Raw genomic sequence first — 25,808 nt, forward strand, 5'->3', positions numbered from 1 at the left:
GATTCAGATGGTACCAGCATCAGCGATGAACCCTATCATTAAACCTTGGCCGTTTCGGGGGTGGGGCATGGATATGATCGGCAAAATCCATCCGGCGTCGAGCAAAAAACATGAATGGATTTTGGTTATCACAGATTACTTCACCAAGTGGGTGGAAGCCGTCCCTGTGAAAAAGGTGAAATCAGAAGATGTGATCAAGTTTGTGAAAGAACACGTCATTCATAGGTTCGGGATTCCCCAAACTATCACGACCGATGGAGGTTCGGTCTTTATTTCTAAAGAATTCAGGAAGTTCTGCGATGACATGGCGATTAAACTGATCCGATCATCCCCGTACTACGCTCAAGCTAATGGGCAGGCTGAGGCGTCCAATCAGAGTCTGATCAAGCTGATCAAGAGGAAAATTGATGAGAACCCTAGGGATTGGCATGAGAAGTTGTCAGAAGCATTATGGGCCTACCGCATGTCGTGCCATGGAGCTATAAAGACTTCGCCGTACCAGCTTGTCTATGGACAGGAAGCCGTATTGCCTTGGGAAATTACGGCTGGATCAAGACGTGTCACGTTTCAGAATGATCTGACAGCTGAAGAATATGCAGCCTTGATGAGTGACACTATTGAGGACGCTACAGAGCTTAGGCTTTGGTCGTTGGAGAAGATTAAGGAGAACAAAGCCAGGGTGGCTCGTGCCTACAATAAAAAGGTTAGACCAAAGGAGTTCCAAGTTGGTGATCTAGTATGGGAAGCTGTGTTGCCGTTAGGAACCAGGGACAAGGCATATGGCAAATGGTCTCCTAATTGGCATGGTCCGTACAAAGTTGTCCAGGCCTTGAAGGGTAATGCATACATGTTGGAAGAGTTGGATGGCGAAAAGTTCCCAGTAGCTGTCAATGGTCAACACCTCAAGAAATATTTCCCAAGCATGTGGGATGACGGGCAGTAAGATGTGAGGGCCGATTTAAAATCGGCCAGGTAAAAAAAAAAATCACAGCCGATGCGCAGGCATCGACTTGAGAAGACGTATGGAGATAACAGTATACAAATACAGCCGATGCACGGGCATCGACTTCAGAATAACAAAGCCGATACGCTGATATCGACTCTAGAGGAATAAGCCCAAACTAGCAAATTAACAGAATCGGTTCAGACCAGAAATCATGATGAGTGAGACGAATCTCTTAGGGGTTGCTGAGGAGTTCATTCTGATGGTTTGGACGAGAATTAGGCCTGTTGAGGCCTGTTGGACTGCGTGTTTAGGCAACAGCTTGGCCTCGGATCGCAATATGAGCCGATGTTCTGCTATCGGCTCCCTGTACGGCAGCCCCATTCGACGATCGGCAAGGTTGACAAGGAAGCGAAATTAATTAAGGGATTTTCTTCATTAATAGGGGGATTCCTTACAAAGAAAGAGCCGATTGCTCAAGGGAGAAGAGGGCAAAAGCCAACTACTACTACTGATCCCTAATCTAGGGGCCGTTGCTGCCCTCGTCGTCGCTGCCTCCGGCGCAGCTGCTGAGAGGATCCTCATCGGAGCTTCCGTAGCCTTCTACGGGGGCTTCATCTTCCTCATCGTCGTCCTCGCTGTCGTCGTCCCACCAGGTGCGGAGGCGCTTCGCTGGTGGGTAACCTTCAAGGGAGTCGTCGTCCTCCTCCTCCTCCTCCGCCTCTTCCTCGGAAGAGGTGAGATCGTCCCAGGAGAAGCGGTCGTCCTCGCTCTCCGCCTCTTCTTCCCCTTCGATGAGGAATTGAAGGTCGCCCTCTCCGTCGGTCAGGGATTTGTCATCCTCAGACCAGATGGAGGAATCGTGTTCCTCCTTGTCCCACGTCGTCGGGGCGAGAATGTCGTGCGCCGCCAACGAGCCCCACTCCGGCGTCGGCTCGCGGGAGGAGGAGGAGTCAGAAAAGACCGACGAGGAAGAGGAGGAAGAGGAAGACATGGCTATGGGAGATTGGGGGTTTTTTGGGTGCCGATGGCCAGAACAGAGCAAGATGATGAAGTGGCAAACTGCTCAGAGCAGTTAAATAAAGGGGCTATGGTAAAAATTCAATGCCATAGCAGTTTCCGAGGAGGCGGTGCCCAAAGACAACGGTCAAATCACGCGGAATAGTTGAGAAGACAGGGCATCATGATGAAGAATGCTGCAACGGTTCTGCTCTGCCATGACATGACCCGACGGGGAAAAACGGAGTGATTTTGGAATTACCAATTCCAAAACCAGGGGGGCATGTGTTATCACCAGAATTTGACCAAGTCAGAGGTGGGCCACGATCAAGATGGGCTTGAAGATTATATACGGAAGAAATACGTGGATCGGCCTTATATGCAAAGTTGGGCTAGTTTGCCCTTGTATCTGTAATATAGTAGATCGCATCTTAGATTAGAAGTTAGAATTCGTCTCGTGCATGGTTGGGATTACTCCCACGTTAGAAAGTCCTCTGGACTATAAATATGTATCTAGGGTTTATGGAATAAACAACAACCAACGTTCAACCAACCAAATCAATCTCGGCGCATCGCCAACTCCTTCGTCTCGAGGGTTTCTACCAGTAAGCAACATGCTGCCTAGATCGCATCTTGCGATCTAGGCAGCACAAGCTCCACGTTGTTCATGCGTTGCTCGTACTGAAGCCTTGTTGATGGCGAGCAACGTAGTTATCATAGATGTGTTAGGGTTAGCATAGTTCTTCGCGTAACATGCTATCGTAGTGCAACCCTTGCATGTCTAGCCGCCCTTACACCTATCTTAGGTGTAGGGGCGGCACCCCGCTTGATCATTATTCAGTAGATCTGATCCGTTACGGTTGCTCCTTGTTCATCAAGGATTCATTTAATATCTGCAATAGTTAGGCCTTACAAAGGGCTGGAGGATCCAGCGGCACGTAGGGTGTCGTTTGCTAGTCCTAGACAGGATGTTCCGGGGATCAACCTCGTGTTGGTTTTTAGGCCTTGTCTAGGATCGGCTTACGATCACCGTGCGTGGCCGCGAGGCCCAATCCTGAGTAGGATGATCCGATTATGCGGTGAAAACCCTAAATCGTCGTAGATCTCATTAGCTTTATCTTGATCAAGCAGGACCACCATATATTCGTGCACCTCGTACGAATCATGGGTGGATTGGCTCCTTGAGCCGATTCACAGGATAACCTGAGAGCCGATCGAGGCTCGTATTTAATGTTTACGTGTATGCCATGCAGGAAACTAAGCGAGGCATCTCCATCACCTTCCTGACCAGGTATAGGTCAGGTGGCACGCCCTTGCAATCAGCATCGGACGTGTGACCAGAAGGCTTTGCGGGCCGTCGCTCGGAGGGACCTCGGCCAGCCGCAGCCCTAGGTTGTTCCCGGCTCTACGGTGTTGCCCGTCGCTGCCCGCCGGTGGGTTTCGGACGTCAACACATTCTGGCACGCCCGGTGGGACAAGCTTCTACATCAACCACATCGCCATCTACATCTGAGATGGCGGACGGCACGCCAGTCACGTACGAGGATCTGACTGACGAGCTCAAGAAGAAGTATGACGAGATCAAGGTCATCCTCGAAGCCGACCTCATCGGCTCATATCACAGAACCCGTTCACATGGCATTAGGTGGAAGGGGTTTTCACCGGAGGGCGCGCTCGATGGAGTGGACCTATCCGTCCCGTCAGGAGAACGTACCAGGGCCGTGCGCCAGGAGATTAGCGGCATGGTGACTCACTCGTTGCATCGCCATTCTGAGAGCCTGGTGAATACTTTGGAGCATGTCGCCGTTCGGATGATCAAGGAGGTCATGAAGCATCAGCACTCTCTATCAGAACCAGCTCTCGGGACCTACCAAGGAAAAGTGCCACTTCAGTCCCGTCCACCGTCGTCATTCACATTGGCGGCACCAGAAGTGCCTAATTCACCGTCATGCGCCGTTGACAGGGTTAACGACACTTACCTTGGGAGGTGCCAGCCAAGATACTCGTTCAACATCAACATGATAGAACTGGGGCACCCCCCTGATGAGGGTAGAGGCGAGGGCAACTGCTCTCGCAGCGAAGATAAGGAAGAAGCTGCTCCACGTGATCGGCTCCGACACTGCCGAAAGATCCTGGTGATGATCAAGATGGAAGCCGATTCTAGCGATCGGCCTGTATCATCCGTACCACCTGCTCTCCCAGTATGTGGCGTCGACCTCACAGGGGACGGAAAGCTAGGGTATGGGTTTACATCGGCTGATGAGCTAGAGGAAGTCGACATTGGTCCTGGGGATAAGCCGCGACCGACTTTTATCAGCAAGAAGCTAGATCCACAGCTCAGGGGACAGATGATAGCTCTGTTAAAAGAATACCCAGATTGCTTTGCATGGGATTACACGGAGATGCCTGGGTTGGACAGGAGCATCATTGAACATCGGCTCCCCCTTAAGAAAGGATTTCGGCCGTTCCAACAACGAGCACGTCAGATGAGGGCCGAAATTCTGGAAGAAGTCAAGAAAGAGATCGAGAAAATGTTGGCCGCCGGGTTCATCAGGCCATGCAGGTATGCTGAGTGGATCTCCAGTATCGTTCCTGTAGAGAAGAAGGACGGCCGATGGCGTGTGGCCATCGATTTCCGAGATCTCAATAGAGCCACTCCAAAGGACGAGTATCCGATGCCTGTGGCAGAAACGTTGATAAACGCCGCTGCTGGCCACAAGGTGTTGAGCTTCATGGATGGCAACGCCGGCTATAACCAGATCTTCATGGCTCCGGAAGATATACACAAGACCGCATTCAGAGTGCCAGGGGCAGTAGGCTTGTTTGAATATGTGGTCATGACCTTTGGGTTAAAGAATGCTGGTGCAACGTACCAACGAGCCATGAATTATATATTTCATGATCTGATCGGAAAGTTGGTGGAGATCTATATCGACGACGTGGTAGTCAAATTTGTCTCCATGGGGGGACACTTGGATGATTTACGGCGCGTCCTAGACCGAACTCGGAAATTCGGACTAAGAATGAATCCGAAGAAGTGTGCTTTTGGCGTGACGGCTGGTCAATTCCTAGGTTTTCTGGTTCATGAACGGGGAATTGAGATCGGCCTGAAAAGTCAGGAGGCGGTACGTACCATGCAGCCGCCGACCACGAAGAAGGAGCTCCAACGTCTCATCGGCAAGATCAATTTTGTCCGACGATTCATATCTAATCTGTCAGGGCGAATCGAGCCGTTCATGGCGCTGGTGAAGACTAAATCCGATGACGAGTTCCACTGGGGGGCAGAACAGCAACAGGCGTTTGATGAGATTAAGCGGTATCTGACGACGCCGCCTGTGCTAGTTCCGCCCCAGCAAGACAGGCCGTTCTACATCTACTTGTCAGTAGCTGACACGTCCATCGCTTCGGTAGTGGTGCAACTCTACGATGGCGTTGAGAAGGTCGTTTTCTACCTCAGCAGAAGGATGCTGGACGCGGAGACAAGATATCCTGAGGTCGAGAAACTTTGTCTCTGCCTGTTCTTTACCTGCACCAAGCTTCATCACATCCTTTTGACGGCAGAGATCATCGTCATATGCAAGTCAGATGTTGTCAAGCACATGTTGTCGGCCCCTGTTTTGAAAGGCCTACTTGGTAAGTGGATGTTTGCGTTGTCAGAATTCGATCTCCGGTATCAGCCTGCGAAAGCAGTCAAGGGACAAGCGTTGGCCGATCTTATCGCTGAATGGATCAGTACCAATATAGTAGCACTATCTATACGTGCATGGGCTATGTTCTTCGATGGATCGGTTTGTGACGATGGTTGTGGCATCGGCATTCTGCTCGTGTCGCCTCGGGGGGCAGAATACTCCTTCTCCATCAGATTATCTACCCCTTGCACCAACAACGTAGCAGAATATGAGGCAATACGTAAGGGAATGGAGTTGCTACTGGAAGCCGGAGCTGAAGCAGTAGAGCTTTTTGGAGACTCAAAGTTGGTGATTAACCAGCTCACGGATGAATATAAGTGCGAAAGTGAATCGCTTTTCCCATATTGGGTGGAATGTCGTGAGTTGATGACACAGTTTCGGTACATCAACTTTAATTGGGTCCCAAGATCCCAAAATACCGAGGCCAACAATCTCGCACAAATGGCGTCAGGCTATATAGATATATCTGACGGATCAGAGGTTCAGGTACAATCCCTGGAACAGGATGATTGGAGAGCCGAAATCTTCAATTATTTAAAAGATTCGGCTCGGGGGGCACCTAAACGGATAAGGTACAAAGCCATGAAGTATGTCCTCATAGGAGACGATATGTTCTACAGGACGTTGGAAGGGTTACTACTTAAGTGCCTGGGGCCAACTGAGTCTAATCGGCTCTTACATGAGGTGCATGAAGGCGCCTGTGGAACTCATCAATCGGCTCATAAGATGAAGTGGTTAATCAGGTGATCAGGGTTTTATTGGCCCACCATGCTTGAAGATTGCTTCAATTATTACAAGGGATGCCAAGCGTGCCAGATGTTCGGGAAGATTCAGATGGTACCAGCATCAGCGATGAACCCTATCATTAAACCTTGGCCGTTTCGGGGGTGGGGCATGGATATGATCGGCAAAATCCATCCGGCGTCGAGCAAAAAACATGAATGGATTTTGGTTATCACAGATTACTTCACCAAGTGGGTGGAAGCCGTCCCTATGAAAAAGGTGAAATCAGAAGATGTGATCAAGTTTGTGAAAGAACACGTCATTCATAGGTTCGGGATTCCCCAAACTATCACGACCGATGGAGGTTCGGTCTTTATTTCTAAAGAATTCAGGAAGTTCTGCGATGACATGGGGATTAAACTGATCCGATCATCCCCGTACTACGCTCAAGCTAATGGGCAGGCTGAGGCGTCCAATCAGAGTCTGATCAAGCTGATCAAGAGGAAAATTGACGAGAACCCTAGGGATTGGCATGAGAAGTTGTCAGAAGCATTATGGGCCTACCGCATGTCGTGCCATGGAGCTATAAAGACTTCGCCGTACCAGCTTGTCTATGGACAGGAAGCCGTATTGCCTTGGGAAATTACGGCTGGATCAAGACGTGTCACGTTTCAGAATGATCTGACAGCTGAAGAATATGCAGCCTTGATGAGTGACACTATTGAGGACGCTACAGAGCTTAGGCTTTGGTCGTTGGAGAAGATTAAGGAGAACAAAGCCAGGGTGGCTCGTGCCTACAATAAAAAGGTTAGACCAAAGGAGTTCCAAGTTGGTGATCTAGTATGGGAAGCTGTGTTGCCGTTAGGAACCAGGGACAAGGCATATGGCAAATGGTCTCCTAATTGGCATGGTCCGTACAAAGTTGTCCAGGCCTTGAAGGGTAATGCATACATGTTGGAAGAGTTGGATGGCGAAAAGTTCCCAGTAGCTGTCAATGGTCAACACCTCAAGAAATATTTCCCAAGCATGTGGGATGACGGGCAGTAAGATGTGAGGGCCGATTTAAAATCGGCCAGGTAAAAAAAAAAATCACAGCCGATGCGCAGGCATCGACTTGAGAAGACGTATGGAGATAACAGTATACAAATACAGCCGATGCACGGGCATCGACTTCAGAATAACAAAGCCGATACGCTGATATCGACTCTAGAGGAATAAGCCCAAACTAGCAACTGCTTGGCCTCGGATCGCAATATGAGCCGATGTTCTGCTATCGGCTCCCTGTACGGCAGCCCCATTCGACGATCGGCAAGGTTGACAAGGAAGCGAAATTAATTAAGGGATTTTTCTTCATTAATAGGGGGATTCCTTACAAAGAAAGAGCCGATTGCTCAAGGGAGAAGAGGGCAAAAGCCAACTACTACTACTGATCCCTAATCTAGGGGCCGTTGCTGCCCTCGTCGTCGCTGCCTCCGGCGCAGCTGCTGAGAGGATCCTCATCGGAGCTTCCGTAGCCTTCTACGGGGGCTTCATCTTCCTCATCGTCGTCCCACCAGGTGCGGAGGCGCTTCGCTGGTGGGTAACCTTCAAGGGAGTCGTCGTCGTCCTCCTCCTCCTCCGCCTCTTCCTCGGAAGAGGTGAGATCATCCCAGGAGAAGCGGTCGTCCTCGCTCTCCGCCTCTTCTTCCCCTTCGACGAGGAATTGAAGGTCGCCCTCTCCGTCGGTCAGGGATTTGTCATCCTCAGACCAGATGGAGGAATCGTGTTCCTCCTTGTCCCACGTCGTCGGGGCGAGAATGTCGTGCGCCGCCAACGACCCCACTCCGGCGTCGGCTCGCGGGAGGAGGAGGAGTCAGAAAAGACCGACGAGGAAGAGGAGGAAGAGGAAGACATGGCTATGGGAGATTGGGGGTTTTTTGGGTGCCGATGGCCAGAACAGAGAAAGATGATGAAGTGGCAAACTGCTCAGAGCAGTTAAATAAAGGGGCTATGGTAAAAATTCAATGCCACAGCAGTTTCCAAGGAGGCGGTGCCCAAAGACAACGGTCAAATCACGCGGAATAGTTGAGAAGACAGGGCATCATGATGAAGAATACTGCAACGGTTCTGCTCTGCCATGACAAGACCTGATGGGGAAAAAACGGAGTGATTTTGGAATTACCAATTCCAAAACCAGGGGGGCATGTGTTATCACCAGAATTTGACCAAGTCAGAGGTGGGCCACGATCAAGATGGGCTTGAAGATTATATACGGAAGAAATACGTGGGTCGGCCTTTTATGCAAAGTTGGGCTCGTTTGCCCTTGTATCTGTAATATAGTAGATCGCATCTTAGATTAGAAGTTAGAATTCGTCTCGTGCACGGTTGGGATTACTCCCACGTTAGAAAGTCCTCTGGACTATAAATATGTATCTAGGAATTATGGAATAAACAACAACCAACATTCAACCAACCAAATCAATCTCGGCGCATCGCCAACTCCTTCGTCTCGAGGGTTTCTACCGGTAAGCAACATGCTGCCTAGATCGCATCTTGCGATCTAGGCAGCACAAGCTCCACGTTGTTCATGCGTTGCTCGTACTGAAGCCTTGTTGATGGCGAGCAACGTAGTTATCATAGATGTGTTAGGGTTAGCATAGTTCTTCGCGTAACATGCTATCGTAGTGCAACCCTTGCATGTCTAGCCGCCCTTACACCTATCTTAGGTGTAGGGGCGGCACCCCGCTTGATCATTATTCAGTAGATCTGATCCGTTACGGTTGCTCCTTGTTCATCAAGGATTAGTTTAATATCTGCAATAGTTAGGCCTTACAAAGGGCTGGAGGATCCAGCGGCACGTAGGGTGTCGTTTGCTAGTCCTAGACAGGATGTTCCGGGGATCAACCTCGTGTTGGTTTTTAGGCCTTGTCTAGGATCGACTTACGATCACCGTGCGTGGCCGCGAGGCCCAATCCTGAGTAGGATGATCCGATTATGCGGTGAAAACCCTAAATCGTCGTAGATCTCATTAGCTTTATCTTGATCAAGCAGGACCACCATATATTCGTGCACCTCGTACGAATCATGGGTGGATCGGCTCCTTGAGCCGATTCACAGGATAACCTGAGAGCCGATCGAGGCTCGTATTTAATGTTTACGTGTATGCAATGCAGGAAACTAAGCGAGGCATCTCCATCACCTTCCTGACCAGGTATAGGTCAGGTGGCACGCCCTTGCAATCAGCATCGGACGTGTGACCAGAAGGCTTTGCGGGCCGTCGCTCGGAGGGACCTCGGCCAGCCGCAGCCCTAGGTTGTTCCCGGCTCTACGGTGTTGCCCGTCGCTGCCCGCCGGTGGGTTTCGGACGTCAACACAAGTATTTTCTGGCGCCGTTACTACTGCTCATATACATTCATACCACCTGTATTTCACTATCTCTTTGCCGAACTAGTGCACCTATACATCTGACAAGTGTATTAGGTGTGTTGGGGACACAAGAGACTTCTTGCATTGTGATCGCAGGGTTGCTTGAGAGGGATATCTTTGACCTCTTCCTCTCTGAGTTCGATAAACCTTGGGTGATCCACTTAAGGGAAAACTTGCTGTTGTTCTACAAACCTCTGCTCTTGGAGGCCCAACACTGTCTACAGGAAAAGAAGCGTGAGTAGACATCAGTATCCGAGAGACGTATCCAAACCTTGTTGGATTAATGATGAGATAAAATAAAATGATGCCATTATATTTTTGTGGATTATGTTTTAGAGACTACCACTTTCACACTGAATAGAGCATCATCATAATCCGTTGAAATGACACCATAGGAGTTATGGCATGGGTATAAACACTAATAGTCTTTTCTTAAATTTTGGTATGCATAGCATAAGTAAATGAGTTTACAACCAAAACCGGATGAATGTCTCTGTTGTTGTCCCAAAGAACAAATTGTGAATTATTTCCACTATGAAGTAAAAGACAAAAGTGTTTGTTAATGTTACTTGCTTATTTCTTGTTTTCTAGCGAAGTATTTGAGTGGAAGGACAATGGAACTTGATAAGGTTCATAAACCTGAGCATGATGATCAGAATAGCGCAGCATCGGAAATTTTTCCGAAAGCGACCACGACGATCATGGCTCCCATGTCTTCAAAGTGTTATAGTCATGGAGATCAAAGTACCTATTGAACCTTGTAGATGTGGTTTACTTTTTGATCAAATAAATGATTCGTGGACAAAGGATTGATTTTGAAAAATAATAAACCAACTACATACAAAGAAGTTATGATGGGCCCTAACTCCGTTAAAATGGCTATGCGCCATGAAATCCAAGATAGGTGAATACTTTTTGAAAGTAAATGGATCTATAAAGTTAATGGACTTGGATGGAATATCCTTGAAGAAGCTCGACTTGTCGAAAAGTTGTTTACGACAAAGTTCAAAGAGTTGACTACGATAAGATTAGATCTTCCGTAGCGATGCTTATAGTCTATGCGGATTGTTTTATTAATCGCTACATATTTCTTTTATGAGATGTGCTAGTAGGATGGCAAAATACATTACTTAACAGAAGTGTGTATTAAAGGTGTATACAAGATACAACTGAGAGTTTTGCTAGTCCGTAGAATACTAAAAATTTATACAAACTTCACTGGATGAAGTGAGTATCACGGAGTTGGAATCGTCACCGGATGAAATGATTAAAGAGTTATGATTTCATCAGAAACAATGAGGAAGCTTGCATTTGCAAGAAATTAAGTGGGAGCGTTGAGATATATTTATAATACTTTATGTAGATGACATATCATTGATTATAAATGATGTAATTATATACCTGATGTGATTAAAAAGTTTCATTGAGAATTAACTTCAATGAAAGGATATGGACTAAAACATATTTAGTGTCAAGATCTATGAAGATAGATTGAAACACATAATAAGTTTAAGTTAAAATGCATATAATGAATATTGAAGTAGTTCAATAAAAAAATATTAAGAAGGTGTTCTTTTTCATGTGGAGGTTTAAGCAAGACTTGAGTGTATTTGACACTCAATGAGTAAAAACACATGAGTGATTTTAGATCTTGAATAATATGTACACAATCAGATGTCATGTGCTCTAAGGTGTTATGAGCATATATATCAGAATGATTCATATGATGATCATTGGACAATAGTAAGAATATCCCTGAGTGCTTTGTCAGAGCCGAGGATATAAATATGTACGTTTTATATGGGGTAATGACAAATGAATCGCTGTAAGGTGTTACACCGATATTAATTTTGGTCACATATAAAAGTGAATTTCAAATCTCAGTTAGGCTAAGTGTTCATTAAAAGGTAGCACAATGCTAGATTTAGATGAGTTCTAAATATTGTGATGGATTCTACAAACGAAGGCGGAGTATGTCATTGTTTTGACAATGACTGAGGACATTAAGTCGAGAAGTTCTTTGAGAACTTGGTGTAGTTCCGATAGTGTCAGAACTTTGAAGCTATATTGTGTGTGACAATATTAGTGACATATTTCAGACCGCGGAATTAAGGTTCCACCAGAAGACCGAACATATACGATTAATACCGACTCATTTGGAAAATGAGTGATGCGTGTAGACGCAAATGAATTGCAAAATACATACGTTTCTGAGCGTGTCAGATTCGTTGACTGAAACCTCTCCCGTGAGCAAAACATGATAAGCACCAAAAGGACAAGGTGTTATATTTTTACAAATGTAAACTAGATTATTGACTCTAGTGCAAGTGGGAGATTGTTGGAGATATGCCCGAGAGGCAACAATAAAGTAGTTATTGTTATATCTTAGTGTTCATGATAAATGTTTACACCCCATGCTATAATTGTATTAACCAGAAACATTAATACATGTGTGTTGTGTGAACAACCAGAATCCCTAGTAAGCCTCTTGTTTAACTAGCTTGTTGATTAATGGATGATCATGGTTTCATGATCATGAACATTGGATGTTATTAATAACAAGATCATATCATTAGGTGAATGATGTGATGGACACACACCCATAGTAAGCATAGCATGAGATCAATTCATCAAGTTCAACTTGCTATAAGCTTTCAGATACATAGTAACCTAGTCCTTTGACCATGAGATCATGTAAATCACTTGTACCGGATGGGTACTTTGATTACATCAAACGCCACTGCGTAAATGGGTGGTTATAAAGATGGGATTAAGTATTCGGAAAGTATGAGTTGAGGCATATGGATCAAGAGTGGGATTTGTCCATCCCGATGACGGATAGATATACTCTGGGCCGGCCCTCTCGATGGAATGATATCTAATTAGCTTGCAAGCATGTGACTGGTTCACAAGGGATAACATACAACAGTGCGAGTAAAGAGTACTTGTCGGTAACGAGGTTGAACTAGATATGGAGATACCGATGATCGAACCTCGGACAAGTAAGTATCGCATGACAAAGGGAATCAGTATCGTATGTAAATGGTTCTTTCGATCACGAAGTCATCGTTGAATATGTGGGAGTTATTATGGATCTCCAGGTCCCGCTATTAGTTATTGATCGGAGAGGAGTCTCGATCATGTCTACATAGTTCTCGAACCGTAGGGTGACACACTTAAGGTTTGATGTTGTTTTAAGTAGATATGGAATATGGAATGAAGTTCGAATGTTGTTCGGAGTCTCGGATGGGATCCAGGACATTACGAGGAGTTCCAGAATGGTTCGGAAAATAAGATTCATATATAGGAAGTCACATTCCAAGTTTGGGAATGGTCTGGTGAATTTATGGAAGGTTCTAGAAGGTTCTAGAATCATCCGGAATAAATCACTTAGATGAAACAAAAAAAATGCAGCCTATGATAGAAACCAAACAGTAGACCTAGAAATAATAAAGTATGAGTGGTAAGTAACCTTAGTCGACAAACACGTTAAATATGCATGAAAATCCTTAAGGTCTTATTTACTTCTAAAGTATTTACGGAGATCGGAGAGGATTATCCCCAATCCCGAAATATCCTTAATAGTCCCTTTATTTCTTTGAATTTGGACGGGATAATATTTAGATATGTCAGAAAATCTTCATCACACTGGTGTATTTTTTGGAAATAGCATTTGAGAGAGAAGTAAGAGCCTGATTGGTTGCTCGCATTGTTTTTTCGCATTTCGTCTCATCGCATGCAATTTGGCCTTGGACTAGACTTGGACTAGATTTAATATTACGTTTGAATGCTAGCAATTTTATTTGAGCTTGTTTGGAGAAATGAAAGACAGTTCAATTGGTAGGCTGCACGTTGAGGAGGGTTGTGGTTAATTAAATTAGTTCAATCATAATCATCTCTAATCTACCTAACCATTCATCGATTCAAGATAAGGTCTACATGAAAAAGATGTGCCACAAAGTTTTGATTCCATTCTCGTGATCGGTTCGTCGAGTGTTTCAAACTCCGTTTCGTGTTCCTTTTTTAGCCCTTTGTGAACAAGTTTTGATAAATTTTCGGCACATGGTCAACCATTTCAAAATTTCTTCGGAAAATTGCTTCACCTCACCATTTTACACTACTTTCGTGTTTAAAGTTTCCGGTTTCAACTTTTGTAAAGGAGTAGACCTACAACTACGTATAGTGTACTAGGAAGTCGTAGATGTACTTGTATACGAATGTTGAAATGGAAAACTATGAACAGAAAAGTCTGCGGGACAGTGAGATGAAGCTACTCCTTAAAGAAGTTTTGAAACACCCGAATGGTTGCGATTTTTTTTACCAAATTTGGCCAAAAAAGCGTCAAAGCGAATACGAAATTGCCATTTAAATACTCCATGAACCCAAAAAAAAGTTCATGGGATTGATTCGTAACATCAATATGCATCATTTTCGTGTTCATCATATTTTAAACCGACCTACCATTTTATAGATCGGGAAGGATTAAAATGATGTAGATTAGTGATAAGGTTAAGCAGACACACGAAGGGGCCCACATTCCTGCTCGTCAGAGCGACCGATCTAAATGTTTCTCTTTGGCTAACTTTTCCCTGCATCTGGACTGCTTTGAGAACCGTCTATGAAGAAAATCTTTTCATTGCGGGCTACTGAACTTCCGGCTTTTTGCCTAGTAAAAACGAAAGGGCTACTGAACTTCCAGCTTTTTGGCTAGTGAAAACGAAAAAAAGCCATTGTTCTCAACCAAACTTGGCCTAAAAAAAGCCTAAAAGAAACATTGGTATATTGGTATGTAAGTGACGCATTTCCACAGTAGAATTGATATTGGAGATACTTCTTTGGTTATTGCATGAACTCCTTCCCAAATTGCTTCCACGGCTGCCTATGCGAAGTATCTCAAACGAGTGTTTGATCATGGCATGCGAAGTATAAATTGTTGTCCTCACATTTCTAAGTAGAATCGATATTTTGAAATTAGTGCAACAAGTTCAAATAATTAAACATACGAACTGCGAGAACATACAAATTTTTAAAGTAGATACTTCTTGTTTGAAGGTCCCGCCTCGTCATCCTCACGGATGCGCTTCCTGCTCGTCACCTCCTCCGAAGATGTACTTGTGGTCGACGCGTCCGACGAGCTTGAGTTCCCCTCCGACGAGTGTTCATTGGGGTCTTCCTCGTCGTCGGTGAACGGATGACGAGCTTGCGCCTGCGCCCTCGCTCGGGCCCTTGCCCTCCTTCCTTTCCGCTGCCGACTCCTCCGCATTCAGCCATGTCCACCTTGCATCTGAATCCTCTTCCTTTTCCTCCTCCTCGTCCTAGCCGTAGTGGCCAACGGCGTCCCCCTCCTCATCCTGGCCGTCGTTGGCGACGGCCTCCCCCTCCTCCTCGCCCTCCGTCGGGGGGGGAGCTAGAGTTGCTCGGCGTGGCAGCTCTATCCCACCAATCCCGCCATCCCGGCGGCTTCCCCTTGGTGTCGGTGTCCGATGACAATGACAAGTTACTCATGGCTTCACGCTGGTGGCATGCCGGTGTTGGAGAGTAATATGAATGTCATGCCGGTTGGAGATGAATTAGACAGGCGCAGGGGTCTTATTGAGCGGGGATTCATGGAGGCGCGTATAACGAAGAGGGCTACGGTTGCTCTTCCGTGGCGGTTCGGCGCTCCATTCTGGCGGTTCGCGCGTCGATCGACGCGGTTGCCACTCCGGCGGTTGCCCTCCCAGCAGTTTTTGTGCTTTAATTCGCTACCATGCGGGCCCGTGGGAGAAGCGGGTGGACGCTCGGTGCGAGCCGCATTTTTGCGGCGCATTTTGCATCTCACACGGACACTATGCGTCGCCGCTGGAGGAGGGTGCAGACTTATTTCTGGTTCGTGCGGGGACGCAAACGGTTGCGCAGCGTTCGTTTTTGTCGCCGGTCGCGTTTGGAATGCGCCACCGATTTTTTCTTTTCCAACGTGCATGCCCAAGACCAGAATCGCGCCCGAGAAAGCTTGAGGCCCTGTTTGAACTGGCCGTCAGATCAGCGTCGTCGCGGCCGGCAGAGCCGGGCCGGATAGGTTCCTCCAGCCGGGCCCGCGAGATCTCGCGCCGAATCCCCGATCGACTCGGAAGCATACTTGATCTGAAAAAAAAAAGACTCGGAAGCGTACTCTGCACACCTGACTAGTAGTACCCCGCGCGGCGGCGCGATCACATCGTCGGCGGTGGCACGCGATGGCGCAGCGGCAGCACGAGGCGAAGGTGATTCCCGTGCGCGCGCTGGACGGCCACACTACTACCGTCCGCATCGCCGCAGCCTGCTCCGTCGACGACCTCAAGGCCACGCTCCGCGCATCCTCTTTCCCTCCCGGCGGCGCCGCCACGTTCCATCTCTACCTCAAGGGCGCCAAGCTCCTCCCGCACGCGAAGGTCGGAAACCTCCCCATCTACCCCGGCGACTTCATCTCCCTCATCCCCTTCACCACCAAGGCCAAGCCCGCGGCTCCCGCTCCGTTCAGCCGCGCTACCTTGCCGTGGTCCGCCGGCAAACGTAGGAGGCTTTAGAGTTCTTGGTATGGCGGCGGCGACGACGATCTGTATGCTCCCAGGAAGCCGCCGCCTTCCTCCTCCAGCTATTGCAATGGCACGGTGCCGCTGGACCCAGCGCAGATGGTGGAGCACCTCCGGCAAGGGCTCGGCAAGCACGGAAAGATCCCTCACGTTGAGGTGATCCCCGGCAGGGAGGCCTCCTTCTCCGACGACAACCTCCACCTCTCCGACGCCATGAAGACCACCCTCCGGAGCATCGGCGTGACGAGGCTGTACGCCCACCAGGCGCAGGCCGTGCGCGCCGCCATCGCCGGCCGGCACGTTGTCGTCTCGACGTCCACGTCCAGCGGCAAGTCCCTCTGCTACAACGTCCCCGTGCTCGAGTCCGTCGTCTCCTCGCCGGCAGCCTGCGCGCTTTACGTGTTCCCGACCAAGGCACTCGCGCAGGACCAGCTCAAGGCTCTGCTGCAGATGCAGGCCGCGCTACTCCTCGCCGGAGCTGGTGCTGGTGCGGGCGCGCGGTAGGCGACCCCGGCTCCGATCTGCTCCTGCCGGAGTGGCGTCGGTCCAGGGCAGTGTCGACCGGCGCTCTCCCCAGTGGGGGCCGGGGATCTGAGGCGGCGGCCTCTGCAAGGTGAGGGCGGCGCGGCCCCGGACGGCGGGGGGCGTTGGCCGGTGCTGCTGACCGCCTCCTCGGTCGCGGGGGCGGCCTGGAGGCGGTGGAGGTTGCTCGCGTCGCGGTGGTCGCCCCGTCGACCTCCGAGTCTGTTCTGAAGACGGCGGCCTGCTCCGCGTGGTACCCATCCCAAGGGCATCTTGACGTTCTCGTCTGGGTGATGTGTTGGGGTGGCAGGGTCTGGGGCTCTGGCCGGGAGAGATCTTTGGCCGGCGGTGGCGGCCACGGCGTCGGCGACGTTTCGGACGCCGTCTTCCTCCTTGGAGGCGATGCTGAGGTACATCCCCTTCCCTCCTTCCTCTGCGCCCGGGTGAAAACCCAAAATCTCTGGATTGGGCGGCGACGGCGTTCGAGCGTCGTGTTCTCCTTGGAGGCGTTGCCTTGGGCCGGCGGAAGGTGGTTGTGCTGCGTGTGTTTCCAGGCCCGCAGGTGGCGGCGTTTCTGGTGGCGAAGTGTGGTGGTGCTCGGCTGGTGCGGTGGCTTGTCGGCGGGTCGGCGCCCTCGGCCTGGGCGAAAGGGGAAAGTTGTCCCCTTTCCGGCAGCTATGGGTGCCCCAGACGTTCACGGCGACATGGATGCCCTTTTCTTGCCGTGTCTTCTTCGGCGAGCGATGTCCTGAAGCTGAAGTCTTTTGGGTGGTCGGTGTGTTGGCCGGCGGTGATGCCCGTGGTGTTTCGCGTGCGGTGCTCGTGTTTGGGGATGGTCCTTGGAACGTTGGCCCAGGTGTCTATGCGCGCTCTGGGGAGAGCTGCTCTGCCTTTCGATGGTTCGGCGCCCTACGAACCAGGGTGAGAAGGTTGGGGCCTTCTTCGAAGGCGGAGGCGGATGGCATGCTGGTGGCGACGCGCCAGGTCTTGATCATGGCATGAGTCCGGTGGTGAGCTTCACGGCGTTTCCGCTCCTCCGCTCTGTCCATTCCGTTGGATGATGGCATTGAAGACCAAGCTGTGCTCTTTTGTTTTTTCTCTGTTTGCTTGTTCCTTGATGCTTGTAAGCTGTTCGTTCAGCACCTTGTAATTCTGCCGTTTGTGGCTTTATTAATTTAAAGCTGGGCCTCTGGGCCTTAGCTCTAAAAAAAACTCCTCGCCGGAGCTGACGACTTTGCCGTAGACATCTACGACGGCGACACGCCGATGAAGGACCGCGCGAGGATCAGGGACCGTGCCAGGGTGCTCATCACAAACCCAGACATGCTGCACGCCTCCATCCTCCCCTGCCACGCCCAGTTCCGGTGGATCCTCTCCGGCCTCGCCCACGTCGTCGTCGACGAGGCGCACACCTACCATGGCGCCTTCGGCTGCCACGCCGCGCTCGTGCTTCGCCGCCTCCGACGCCTGTGCGCCGACGTCTACGGCCGCCTCCCCGCTTTTGTGTTCTGTACCGCCACACTGGCGAACCCGCGCGAGCACGTCAGAGAGCTCGCGGGGATCGACGAAGTGGAGTTGGTGGACGAGGACGCCAGCCCTTGCGGCGCCAAGCACTTCGTCCTCTGGAACTCGTCTGGGAAGAAGACAACGAGCTCGCCGATGGCCGACGTGGCACGGCTGCTCGCCGAGATGGTGCAGCATGGGCTGCCACTAGTAGGAAAACCCTTATAGGCGGAGCTTAGTTTTGTGGCGCACCACTAAAAATGCGCCACAGAATATTATTTTGTGGCGCACCATTCTGGGTGCGCCACAGAAATAGCTTAATTTTGTGGCGCACTATGAAACGCTGCGCCACAAAAACTTGGTGGGGCCCACATCCTGTCACGCCCAACCATTGGTTTTACCTTTTCTACGGCGCACTGCACCTGGTGCGCCACAGAAATAACGTATTCTGTGGCGCACTGGCCTCGGTGCGCCACATAAATAATGTTTTCTGTGGCGCACTTGTCTCGGTGCGCCACAGAAATAACGTGTCCTATATCAAGGCCGTACCCCTCCCTCGCCACAGAAGTTCCTCTCCCCTCTCTCCCCTCTCTCCCCGCGCCGCCGCCTTCCATGGCGAGCGCTGCCGTCGCTATCGCCGCCGCCGCCGCCTTCCTCCGCGAGGGCCGGATGCCGCCACGCTCCACCCATCCCCGCCACCAGCAGCACAAGCCGCTGCGGCGTGGAGGAGGAGGGGCCGGCGCGGCGTCAAGGTGGAGGAGCCGCCGCCGCGTCAAGGTGGAGGAGCCGCCGCGACCTCCACCCCTGCCGTCGTCGTCGGTGAGCTCCTCCACAACTCTCCAAATCGTCGGTGAGCTCCCTCCCTCCCTCCCTCTTCCTCCCGCGCGAGCACAACGTGCTCGACGAAATGCTCGCTCGGTTGGCTCTGGATGCATTGCTGCTAGTGATGCTTATTGGAGTGTTCTATATGAGTGACACTTCTATCTTTCTGGTTTAGGGTTCATAGGAATTTGATGCCCTGGTTTAGGGTTCATAGCAAAAAATGAAATGCTACTGGTTCATTTGATGCTACTGGTTCATTTGTTGTGCTCAGTGAGGTTAACTGTTAATCTTGATGGCTTATTACTACTGGTTCATTTGTTGTGCTCAGTGAGGTTAACTGTTAACAATTTTCTTGATGGGTTCATAGGAATTTGATGCTACTGTTCATTTAAATGCTTGTTGTGCTCAGTGAGGTTAACTGGTTCATAGGAATTTAAATGCATGAAATGCTACTGGTGGGCTTGTATACATACATATTTATAGTTGCTCTTGGTTGGCCTGGGATTAGTTTTCTGGACCCCAAGTAATTCTCTGTTGGGATTAGTTTTCTGGACCCCAAGTTTTTTGGACCCCTGATGATTTACTTGATGGATTCTTGTGAGCTTATGGTATGCTTATAATGCTCTGATTAGTGGGGATGCTTACTGGATCATGTGCATATAGTTCATATAGTTCCCTAAAAATAAAGAATGCTCCCTGGCCAGAAGCTTGATGTCTTAGCTCAGCCAATGATGCAAAGGCTGAGGCAAAAACTTGGATAAGAACATATACTAAAATGTGTGATTTAAATGGAATGCTTATGATGGTTACTACCAAGTGATGAATAATCCCTTATGGTACCCCAGCTTTGTTTTGAACTCAACTGAGTAATGATAAATTTCTATTTCTTGTGTTGGCTTTGATGAAAATAGAGATATCCACAGTAGGGGATCATGTAAATGAATGCCACTGTGGTATCCTTTGAAGAAAAAGGACTGTTTCTGATGGTTTTAAAAGGCTAGGTGGTGCTAGGTGATTCAGTTGGCTACCAAGACTTGTCTCATCTGGTTAGCTGGGATATGCTATGTGTTGTTGCTTGTTTAGGCATATCTATCACTTACTGGATTTACTGGTTCTTGATTGGCCTCTCTTTTGCCAGCATCACTTGGTCTATATACCAAGTGATGAATAATCCCTTTGGAGCATCTGCTCCATGCATGCTATGTGTGTTTGAGCATCTTGACTTATGTCCCTATGATAATGGATCATCAAATGTTTCCCTTTGTCCCTGGTTGCCTCCTTAATTGATGCCTTATGATCCAAATGATCCAAGTCCCTTGCATGATCCCATTTGTCCCTAATGTTGCTTAATTAAGATGAATAAATTCCCTCTAATCACCATTTGGAGATCAAGACTAGTTCTTGATATCCATTAGCTAGACTCCAATATTAAAAATGTCTCCCAAATATGGAGACAAACATTTTAACATTACCCCAATGTTATTTCTCTCAAATTGACAGTTTCTGATGGTATGCTTGCTCCTCACTGTACTTTATCAATTCCCTACTGATCCTAAGTACCCATGAATATCTGGTGGTGTTTTTCTGCTGTTTAGTTACTGTCAACACATGTGTTTGCATGTGTGTGTGAGCTGCTTGTAGTGTCACTTGACTATTCAAGTTTCAATGTTGGTTACTTTTCCTCTAGTGCAAGAAATGGTTGAGCAGATGTTTATCCACCGTTGGCCTTTATTCTTGGGTAGCTCAAAGTGTCATGCACTTACCGGATCATCAAATGTTTCCCTTAATTTGTCCCTGGTTGCCTCCTTAATTGATGCCTTATGATCCAAATTACTATATTATTGGATTGAGTGATATGGCTACTGCTTGTTTGCTCTCCAAATGCTATATATGTGTATTTGACCATGCTTATGATGGATTTCTTTTAAGGACTCTAGCTAGATTAGAGGGGAAAAAGTTGCTGCTTTGTTGCCTATGATAATGGATCATCAAATGTTTCCCTTTGTCCCTGGTTGCCTCCTTAATTGATGCCTTATGATCCAAATGACCCAAGTCCCTTGCATGATCCCATTTGTCCCTAATGTTGCTTAAGATGAATAAATTCCTCTAATCACCATTTGGAGATCAAGACTAGTTCTTGATTTCCATTAGCTAGACTCCAATATTAAAAATGTCTCCCAAATATGGAGACAAACATTTTAACATTACCCCAAGTGATTTACTTGTCGATGATTAGATGGTTGGTCGATCACTCGTACACTCGGGGGTGGAGCAAGTGAGGCTTGGTGTGATGGCACAAATATCAATATCTTGTGCATCCTACCTGGCCTCACTTACTCCATCCCTGGATGTTAATATTTGTTTCGACCAACAAAGTATGAGGCATTCCATTTAGTTCATATATACTAGCTACTTCTTAATTTCATTGGCCTTTCTTCCATTTTAGTGCCGATGATTAAATTGTTTGGTCACTTGTACACTCTGGGGTGGGGCCAGTGAGCCTGGTGCGATGGCACAAATATCAATCTCTTGTGCATCCTACCTGGCCTCACTGACCCCATCCCGGAATGTTAATATTTCTTTCGACCAACAAAGTATGAGGCATATGATATCTAGTTGAGATACCACTTGGCTCTTTCTTCCATTTTAGTGCCGATGATTAGAATGTTTGGTCACCTATACGCCGCAATATACTTTGTAGACGAGCCCCCCTTTCCCTGGCCACCGTTCCGTGAACGAGTCCTTGACGAGACAACAACGCCGACATGCCTCTCCGACACAGCACCACTTTTCTTCTCTCGCCGTCCAGTACGTGAACGAGTCCTTAATGCCAAGACGGTGCCAGCCTCCCTAGCATCATGCCGACCCCTGTTGTCGCGCTTCAGGCCGTGTCGATCATGCGCCCTGCACTCTCCTGCAGGGCGCGGGACACACGGCTTGAAGCGCGGCAACACGGCCCGGCATAATGCTGGGCAGGCCGGCACGGTCTTTGCATCAAGGACTCGTTCACTGGACAGCGAGGGACTGGCGTGGTTCTGCGCCGGAGATGCAGATCGGCGTTGTTGTGTCGTCAAGCACCCGTTGACGGAACGCCGACCGGGGAAAGGGGGCCCTTCTGCAAAGTATACGGCGGTGTATACTGCAACTATGGTTTCTGACCATAGTATTTGTGTTGACCAACAATGTATGAGGCACATATTCTATTTTGTCATTCCATTTGCTTTGAGATTTTCAAAATGCCGATGATTAAAATGTTTGGTCACCGTACACTTGGGGGTGGCGTAAGTGAGCCTGGTAAGATAGCACAAATATCAATCTCTTGTGCATCCTACCTGGCCTCGCTTACACCATCCCTAAATGTTAATATTTGTGTTGACCAACAATGTATGAGGCACTTATTCCATTTTGTCATTCCATTTGTTTTGAGATTTTCAAAATGCCGATGATTAAAATGTTTGGTCACCGTACACTTGGGGGTGGCGTAAGTGAGCCTGGTAAGATAGCACAAATATCAATCTCTTGTGCATCGGACTTGGCCTCACTGACGCCATCCCTAAATGTTAATATTTGTGTTGACCAACAATGTATGAGGCACTTATTCCATTTTGTCATTCCATTTGCTTTGAGATTTTCAAAATGCCGATGATTAAAATGTTTGGTCACCGTACACTCGGGGGCGGCGTAAGTGAGTCTGGTAAGATAGCACAAATATCAATCTCTTGTGCATCGGACTTGGTCTCACTTACACCGTCCCTGAATGTTAATATTTGTGTTGACCAACAATGTATGAGGCATTTATTCCATTTCTCTTGTGCATCGGACTTGTTGGTCTCACTTTCTTCCATTTTCATCATAGTAGGAACTGGATGAAGGACCCCGATGCAAGCGAGCCTGGTGGGTAGAGATGACGGAGCAAAGGAGGAACCGGATGAAGACTACTTTGTATCTCGAAATTGTGAATTTTGTATGAATTAAGACTTGTATGCAAAACATTTGACACTTGCCACTATATATGTATCTCGATCGGGCTCTAAGTAATGTGATGATGATGTCTATGTTATATCTGTGCAATGTACATGATATTTATATTATATCTGAATGTTGCTGTATATAACCTGTGTATCTGTATTGTGTATCTGTATTGCTGTGTATAAACTGCATATGTATAGCAGGCAGCACAAAATCGTGTATAATACAAGCAAATTCTGTGGCGCACTTAGAACCAATTCTGTGGCGCACCCTTTTCTGTGGCGCACCTAAGAACAAGTGCGCCACAGAAACCTTAGTTCTGTGGCGCATGGGCAGGTGCGCCACAGAAATCTTATTTTTGTGGCGACGTAATCCATTTTTGGTGCGCCACTGATGAGGCTTTTCCTACTAGTGTGCGCTGCATAGCCTTCTGCAAGACGAGGAAGCTGTGCGAGCAGGTGCTGGCCCACGCGCGCGAGGTGCTCGAGGAGACTACGACGGCGCCGGAGATGGTAGGCTCCATCTGCGTGTATCGTGGCGGGTACGTGGCGAGCGAGCGGCGGCAGATCGAGGCGGACCTCTTTGGTGGGAGGCTCCGCGGCGTGGCGGCGACGAACGCGCTGGAGCTGGGCATCGACGTCGGCCACGTCGACGCCACACTCCACCTTGGATTCCCTGGCAGCATCGCCAGCCTATGGCAGCAGGCCGGGAGGTCCGGCATGCGGTCGAAGGACTCCATCGCTGTCTACGTCGCCTTCGACGGCGCCCTGGACCAGTACTTCATGAACTACCCTGCCAAGCTCTTTGGCAAGCCCATCGAGCGCTGCCATGTCGATGCGCAGAACCGTAAAGTTCTCCACAGCACCTCGCCTGCGCCCGCCGCTGAGAACCCGCTCTGCCCGGAACGCGACCAGCTCTACTTCGGCGGCGAAGCCATGAACGATGCCATGTCGATCTTGAAAGAAAAGGGAGTTCTCACTCCCAAGAGCAATGCGGCCGAGAACAACATATGGAAGTACAGCGGTCCCGGCAGGCGGCCTTCGCAGTCTGTCAGCATCCGCGCGATCGAGCACGACAAGTTCACGGTGAAGGACGCGACGAGCGGGAGAGTGATGGAGGAGATAGAGGAGAGCAAGGCCTTCTTCCAGGTGCACCAGGGAGCGGTGTACATGCACCAGGGCGTGAGCTACTTGGTCGAGAGGCTGGACCTCTCGTCCAAGACGGCCTACTGCCGGATGGCCGAGCTGAGCTACCACACCAAGACCGAAGACTTCACTAACATCGCCGTCGCCCTCGGAGACGCCGCCGCTGCCGCTGCTGTTCATGCAAACGAGTGCACGGTGACGACCAGGTGGGCCGGCTATCGCCGGATATACAAGCCGATGAACCAAGTCTCCGACGTCATCCCCCTCCACCTGCCCTCCTACTCCTTCGACACGCAGGCCGTCTGGGCGACGGTTCCCGCGACGGTGAGGGCGACCGTGGAGCAGAGCAACCTGTGCTTCCGGGGCGGGGTGCACGCGGCCTCGCACGCCATCCTCAGCATACTGCCGCTGCACATGATGTGCAGCTCATGCGATCTCGGGGCGGAGTGCGCGGATCCCGAGGAGACAGTGAGACACAGCGCGAGGACGGCGACCAGGTGATCCCCGACAGGATCCTGCTCTACGACAAGCACCCCGGCGGCATCGGGCTGGTGGCGCAGGCAAGGCTGCTCTTCCCGGACCTCCTCGCCGCCGCCCTCGAGCTCGTCTCGGCCTGCGGCTGCGGCAGCTTGGACGGGTGCCCGAACTGCGTGCAGTCCTTCGCTTGCCGCGAGAACAACAAGAATTTGGACAAGGAGGCTGCTGTGCTGGTGCTCAAGAGACTAATTCAGGGATATTATGCGTGAAGCCTGCAATTGTCTAATTTAGGCATCGATTGCTGATGTTCTGCTTCAGGCAGTTCCTATTAACTTTAGTTTTTGTTATAAGTTCTGTTAACAGTTGGAGAAAGAATAGATCAGTTGGATGAGAGGTTCAAGCACTGTTCAAAAACTAGGCCGATTCAGCGATTACTAGGCCGATTAATCGTTACTAGGGGTCTGACCGTGTCGATTACCATTAATCTCTTGTGTTAATCGTTTAGACCGATTAATTGTATCGGAAGTACGATTACTAGGTATGTTCCCAATTAACTACTGCACTTGGTCAAAAAAATTATAAACTTTTCAATGCATATAGCTAGTACAGACGCTACCCCTCAACAATAAAGTAAGTTTTGCAAAGCCCCCGCTTGATTATAGCCTCCAACTGCTCGAATTCCGCCGTCGCCAACTAGTTCCTTGCCCTCCGAGACCAGTTACTCTCAGTTGTCTAGATAAAGCAGCTCGACCATCTTGAGTAGCTCGTGCAGGAGCTCAAGGGCGCCTTCGATAGGTTAGGTGGTTGAGGTGTAAGAGGGGTCGTGCCCTAGCTAGGTAGATGGTGGGAGAAGATAAACTTCAGAGGTGAGAGGATAAGAAGTGGAAGGAAGAAACGCGGCTTCGACTAGTGGATCATGTTTCGCTCGTGACCTTGAAGATTAGGTCACGGAGGAGAAACATACATGTTTTTCTGGGATTTTAGGCTCTAGAGAAGTAGAGCCAGACATATAGAGTCTCATATACTATTATTTTTCTTATGTAAACTGTTTTTACGTGCT

General features: G+C 49.1%; 1 pseudogene; it reads left to right on the forward strand.

Annotated features, from left to right (window-relative positions):
• The first annotated feature begins 15,974 nt into the window (after positions 1-15,974).
• On the forward strand, positions 15,975-25,017 carry LOC127303108 (uncharacterized; annotated as a pseudogene).
• The last annotated feature ends 791 nt before the right edge of the window (positions 25,018-25,808 follow it).

The sequence above is a fragment of the Lolium perenne genome, chromosome 5 (genome assembly GCF_019359855.2).
Source record: "Lolium perenne isolate Kyuss_39 chromosome 5, Kyuss_2.0, whole genome shotgun sequence".
Classification (NCBI taxonomy): Eukaryota; Viridiplantae; Streptophyta; class Magnoliopsida; order Poales; family Poaceae; genus Lolium; species Lolium perenne.